Raw genomic sequence first — 6,993 nt, 5'->3', positions numbered from 1 at the left:
TTTTAATCAAATAGTTAACTGACACGTGTAAAGTGTGGTGCCCACTAACGATTTTTTGGATGGCGTTAGAAAGTGGTGGTGAAATCAATTTTTTTTTGTTTTTTTTGTGGTATTGTAATAAAAGTTTGAAATTTTGTGGTATTATAATCAAATGTTTGGTTATTTTGTGGTTGTAGGCACCCATTTGTGTCTCCCTAAAACCAAACCCAGTAATGAGTACCTTTTGCGTCAAATTATAATCGAATGAAGTGAAAGTGTAGAAAGTCTAGTGTTGCGGATAGTTTTTTATTTCATTTTTTTCTCTCTGTTTTTGAAAGCCTATTTTAGGAAAACAGCCAATCCAGTTTGGTTTGGTCCAGGGCAAGGGTCCAATAATGGTATAGTTGTATGGGGCTTGAAAAGATTTTTCCAACGATATATTATAAGCCCAATTCCGATGAATAATGAGGAAGTTATGGCCAAATTACTAAACTGGACCCGGTTTAATATTTATATGCGGCCCAATGATCTAGAGGAGGGCCTAATATTGATTTATCATTCCTAATGCAATTAGAATTGATTTTAGTCTTCTAGATTCTTCTAGAAGGTTCTTTCCATTCCTAATTTAATTAGCATTGATAAATTGACTTTGGTTGACTTTTTAGAGTTTTAATCAGAATAAAAGAGTGTTTTTAAGGAAAATATGATTTTGCCCTTATGTACGGATAAATTTTATCAAAACTAAGAAAACGCGTGAAATTAATGACTAGCGCCTGAAGACAGGGATTAGCGTCTGGCGCTAATGCTTGGCGCCTGGCGCAAGCCTTAGCGCCTGACGCTAATGTTCAGCGTCTGGCGCTAACCTGTTTTATTCTCGTCGAAACTCTAATTTGTTTTTCTATCCGTCCGGCTGATTTTCTCTATAAATAGCCTCCTAAAATCTCCGTTTTCAATCATCAATTATCATCAACAACAATTATTTTTCTTATTCTCTTTAGTTTTCAAGATTTCTTCTCTCTCTTTAGCTTTTTGCATATAAAATTCCGCATTCACAAGACCAATAAACACCTAGAAAAATTTGAAGTTGCCTTCGCCCTAGACGTGAAAGGTTTTAATTTATGAGGGTTTGGTCCCAAATCTCTCTTTCAATTATTCAATTTAATTGTTTTGTTTATTATTTTCCTTGAAGTTACTAACGTGTGTATTTTATTATTAGAAAGAGATACAAACCATCCAAGTAAGTGCTTTAATTGGTTTATTGATATCATGATATAGAAATCATGTTTAGGTTATTATTATGATATAGAAATAATTATTAGGGCGTTTTGATCTTCATAGTATCATGTTTAGGGTAATAACTAAAATTTCTAATAACAAATATGACAATTATGATTATTATGATGCTTCCTATTCTCTTCCTAATATTTTTGTTAGTATCATGTTAGGGTTAAAGCTTTGATCTTTATAGCTTAGTGACATGCTAGGGTTTGTTATTAATCTTGTTAGTATCATGCATAGGATCTTGCTATTATTATGCTTCAACATGATTATTTTAATTATTATCATGATTATTATTATGTTGCTTGATGTTTATTTTATTGTTATTGCTTGATCACACCTTTTGTGCATGTTTAAAGGGAATTGGTACTTGTAATCACGATTAATAAGATAATTAATAATCTTGTTTAGGGTTAATTTGATTATAATTCAAGTGATCGATCGCCAATAATAGATTTATTTGTGCATTAAAATTCAACCAACATAGATAAACAGGTTTAGGGTTAATCCAATTTATTGCAGGTTAATCAGAAAGCGCACATGAATACGATCAGAATAAAGTAGAGGCCTATTATTAGGGCAGGTGTAATCTCTTTTAGGTTGGATTTGTACCTTCATCCCCGAACTACCAGTCATGGTTCCAGACCTATTGGAGTTGACGATCTCCTGGATCGTTAAGGGGTGTAATCTTCACCTCGTGAACGGTTTACAAGTTCCTAAAACTTGTTGGCGACTCTTTTGCTCTATCTTCTTTCCCTTTGGACGCCACCGTACTTTAGTGTATGATCACAGTGGGGTTCAAGTTTGGGATAATGCTTGAAATATTCCCTACAGTGGTGTAATTTTTTTTTAATATAAACTCCTCAAAATTACAAAATTGCCATTACTAATATATCATTTTAGATGGTTAGATCAAAAATAATAAAGGGCTTAGAATTGTTCTTATATAAGATTGGGTTCTTATATAGAGGAGGATTCTCATAAGATTGAGTTCTTATATACATGAGGATTCTTATAAGATTGAGTTCTTATATGGAGGGAGGTTATTATATAAACTCCTCAAAATTTCTTAGGTCGTTAATAAATTTACTTTAAACAAAAAGTTACTATGGGTGTTCAGTCTTTACATGAATTTATTCAAAACAAAAATTGAATTACGTAATTATGGATCAGATCAATTTCCGACAAATTTTTCACATAACTCCGACAATGGAAATTTTTGTCAGAAAACATAATAATTTTGACGGATACATCCGTCAAAAATGTTTGGTTCCAACGGATTTAATTCCATCGCAAATGCTTATAATCGACGGATTTTTATCCGTAGGAACTTTGTGATGGAATTGCAGCTTGGGTCAAACCTGATTCCGATAGACACTACTAGAAAACAGCCAATTACTACGACGGAAAAAATTCGTCAAAAAATCTGTTTCCATCAGAATTGGTTGTCAGAAACAGTTTGTAGGAAAAACGACCTTTTCCTACGGAAATTCCGTCAGAACCACTTTTCCGACAGAAATTCTGACGAAAAAAATCAGTTCGTCGGAAGTTGTTTTCGGACCCGTAAAAATCCTTTGGAAATTTCTGACGGATTGCATTCCGCTGGAAATTTTCGAAGGAAATTCTATCTGAAAATTCTTTAAAAAAACAAAAAAAAAACGCCTACCCCCACATCACCAGCCACTACCCTAGCCCACCTAACCCATACCACCAAAATCCTCCATCAAAACCCATATTACCAAACCAAACTCCTCTAACCCTAAACGTGTTGGGGTTTGGTGAGTCCGACTCACCACGGAAACAAACCCGAAAACAAGACTGCACTCACAATAAATAAAACCATAAACATAATTAAATTAATCACAAGATTAAGATAAAACAATTACCTTTGGAGCGTGCTTCGCTCGACCGGAAGGGGCTCTTACTTCGAAAGCAAGCCTCGAAATTACGACGGCCTCCAACGATAGTCCACCCACAACTCGACCACCAAAAACGGTCCAATGCCTTGGGGTTAGCAAGGCCCGACCAAAACCCGAGTAATTAATGAGTTCAAAGGTTTTCACAATGGTGATGCCTTTTTCAACTCTTACTCAAGTGCTTTTCCCAATACCCCAACTTGGGTATTTTTAGGGAAATGCATGAGTGTGAAAAGCTCTCCCACCAAACTTGCCCCCCACTCATGCCCCCATAACCGGCCACCTCCCTTTCTTCTCCTCCATTTGAGTTGCGCCACATGGCAGCTCACTTGGGCAACCATGGTTGCCTTATGGGCTGCCATGGGGTGGTTGTGAGGCTTCGGCCCACCTCACTTGCGCCCAAAAGTGTGGGCTGCTAGCTGCCACGGCCTAGCAAGCCACGCACCAAGTGTGCGGGCTGCTAGTTGCCACATGATAGCATTGCCACGCACACTTGATGCGGGTTGCTAGCTTTTTTCCGCGCCCCTACTAGCACTCGGTTTTACCGATACTAAAGGTATTTCGTTCATTGTTGATTTATTATGATTTTTCACGTCTCGTCTTTTACTATTTTCGACTCAACTTTCAACGCTCGGTTTCGATGCTCCAAGATCGAATTTCTGACGTCTTAATATTAACTACTCGGTCGACTTATTCATTAATTCGTCGCTTTGGTTCGTTAGTTGCTTGGGTGTGACCTAAAGGGTTCAGTCAAGATTAAGTTGTAATATTAATTATGCGTTAATATTACTGACCGGAAGCGGCCTCCACCCAGGCATTCTGATCACTTGACCTTACTGAATATATTAGCTTTCTAATAATTCTGAACCCACTAACGAAATAGTACACTTGTTCGAAGGACACCATTCCTTTCAATCTCCCACTTGTCCTTCCGGACAAGTGCGCATTAAGTGTACAACCTTTTTCCTATGTCGTTTAATGTCTCTTCATGAACTATAAGGTAAGATTATTTTGTCATCCTTATTACGTCCAGAAGTGTTTCTCGATTCCGAGTCCGACTGTCAATAAACAGATGATTTCTAAAATCCATCCAAGCACTGCCATGCATTTTTGATAGTCTCACTCTACGAGAGGCCATGTATACAACAAAGACATCGCATCTTCCCTATTTTAGTAGGGGGGACATTCCCAGTCTTGTAATGTAGCTCCTCTTACTGAGAGGACCTAGCCGACCGAGAGTTGCCGTTATAATCCCCTATTACGGCAGACGTTTGATAACATCAAAGCGGACTAGTACTCAAACAAGAGAACTCACAATACTCATGGTCGAGGAAATAGGTTCCGATAGCCATAATGAGAAGTATACTTATGACAAATTTTAATCTCTTAAAGTATTCTCATAGGTCGATCCAGTATGGTTCTAAACCAATACATGTGCAAATGATTTATGACAATCATGTCCTCGTAGCACAAGAAACGGTGCTATAAATCAGAATACACACTAATCTAAATTGGTCATTAATCGTTCACCGTTTAAATGACCTTGATAAGGGATAATTTTCGATTATAATATTCAATGTTCACTTAATAGGTGTTTCCTTACCAAGACTGGTCTTGATAACCTATTTTGAATATTCCAAGAATCGAATGGACTCATTATTTAATTCTAAACCACAATTAAATAGCAAACGGAGTGATAAAAAAATTGCATGAAATTTTAAATTACTCCAAAACCTGAATGGTTCATCTTATGATAAATGGTTTTTCCGAATGTTTTGAGAGTATCACTCTTTATAAAACATCTATAGAAATCACACCCATATCTAATATGCTTGATTTCTTTCAGGAAATTGTGAATGTTGTCGTTCACTCATTGCATAGGTTTAGTTATAATTACTTTTCTAATCTTAGCATCTTCATTACTAATCACTTTCATAATAAGATGATGAAATTTGAGAGTGTCATGGATTATATGTGATTTAGGATTTATTATCCAAGTGATAGCTCCCACTCATTTTCATGATTGAGACTTTCAACTAGACAACCTACAATCATTAACGTTCAGCAACGAAATTTCCATAGAACATCTTCTTTATTATCGCCATTAAGGCAGCAATATTCTCAACATATATTTTAGTAGACTTCCTGATGATGCTTTGCTTGGGTTTCACTCCAAACGGCTCACAATGATTTGGGATACCCTAATCACTTGTGATCATGGAAATTTTCCTTAAATTCCTGCACATTAAACATGGATGCACATCCATGTTACCATTCTCAAGCCACGACTTATTGTTAGCTCGTGCTTATAAATGGATTCCTTGTTAAGGATCTAATCCTTGTTAAGGTTTGTGCTTGCAACATCAATTCTCAAATTGTATTTGTTTCCTCGAGTCAAGAACTCATCTTGTTACTTATCCAAGTACTTTTGATGTTCTTGGCCATAATCTAACGATCTATTACATAGGTTCAGGTTGATTGGTACTACATACATACTTCACATGCTCTAAGCAATTAAGTCGTGCGATGATCCCATATCATAGCATACATGATGGATTAAATTGCAGAGTAATTCTCAATATAATTCCATCCATGTGACATTTTAGCTCATTCAGTTTCACTGAATCTTGCTAAACTGTTTGCTGTGTGATATGGTTGAAAGTCTCTGTTAGAGTCTTTCATGTTTGACTTAGTATTTAGCCTAGCTTATACTTAGTTCAAAATTTTACTTAGTTTTATACATACGGGTGGAAAGTCTTTTAAAGTCCTTCAATTCATGTTTAACACGGTAAAATCCTTTACACGTTCAAACATTTTATTAAGTCTATACAATAGATCTTAATACCAATATGTACTAAGTATCGTCTTTTGCTTGGTCCATTGTCGAAAATACTTTCAAATGTAAGCATTTAGCATTTGATAGTTATTTCACAACAGAGTTCACAAACTTTTCGTTGGACCTTTATATAATTTACTTTTGCTCCCAGTAAACTTCTTATTCATAGGAATTTCTATGTTTCTCCATAAGTCAATCCTCTTATTAACTTCATGAGAAAACATGTTCCAATTCCTATATGCAATGCTTCCATTACTCCCATGACGGATTCCTTAAGCTTGCTTTTAAATCTAGCATTTATTTAGATTTTCAAAACCCTTAGGTTATTTTCATAGTCACTTCCAAAATTCTATTTTAGGAAGGGAGTTTTGGTATCTATTTTTCCATATTTCATATGAGCAATTTTGCTAAAACAATCACGAAAAGACATTAGCATTCCAATTGGTGAATAGGTTTTTATTAAAATCAACTCCATGAATTTAATATTATCCTTTTCAACCAATCTAGCTATGTATGCATATACATTTCCACATTTGTTAGTTTTCTCCTTGAAAATTTATTTGCAATCGATGGGTCTTTCACCCTTCATGCAAATTAATCAAGTTTCAAACATGATTTTTAAACATGGGGTCTGTTTCAGATTTTCATGGCCTTTAACCATTATTCGGAATTTGGATTTGTCGTAGCTATCTTACAATACATTATTCCTTTACTATCTAATAGTAAATAGTATGCTTGTAAGTCTTAGGTTTATTTCTAACTTAATAGAAATTTATAGGATTCAATCCAAGCCTTTGGTGAATTCTATACCTATACGGGGCAATTGCATCAACCACTGAGTTTCAAGGCGCTTCCAAAGACCTTTTATTATGTTGATCTTACTACAACATTTCTGATGTTTTGTAAGTAATGAATTCTCTTTTAAGACACTTGTAAAGTCCTTTTGAGTATTCTTGATCAAGCATTCTCACGAAATCCTTTTAA

The sequence above is a fragment of the Chenopodium album genome, chromosome 6, assembly GCF_948465745.1.
Source record: "Chenopodium album chromosome 6, dcCheAlbu1.1, whole genome shotgun sequence".
In the NCBI taxonomy this organism is placed as follows: Eukaryota; Viridiplantae; Streptophyta; class Magnoliopsida; order Caryophyllales; family Amaranthaceae; genus Chenopodium; species Chenopodium album.
This window is presented reverse-complemented; position numbering follows the sequence as displayed.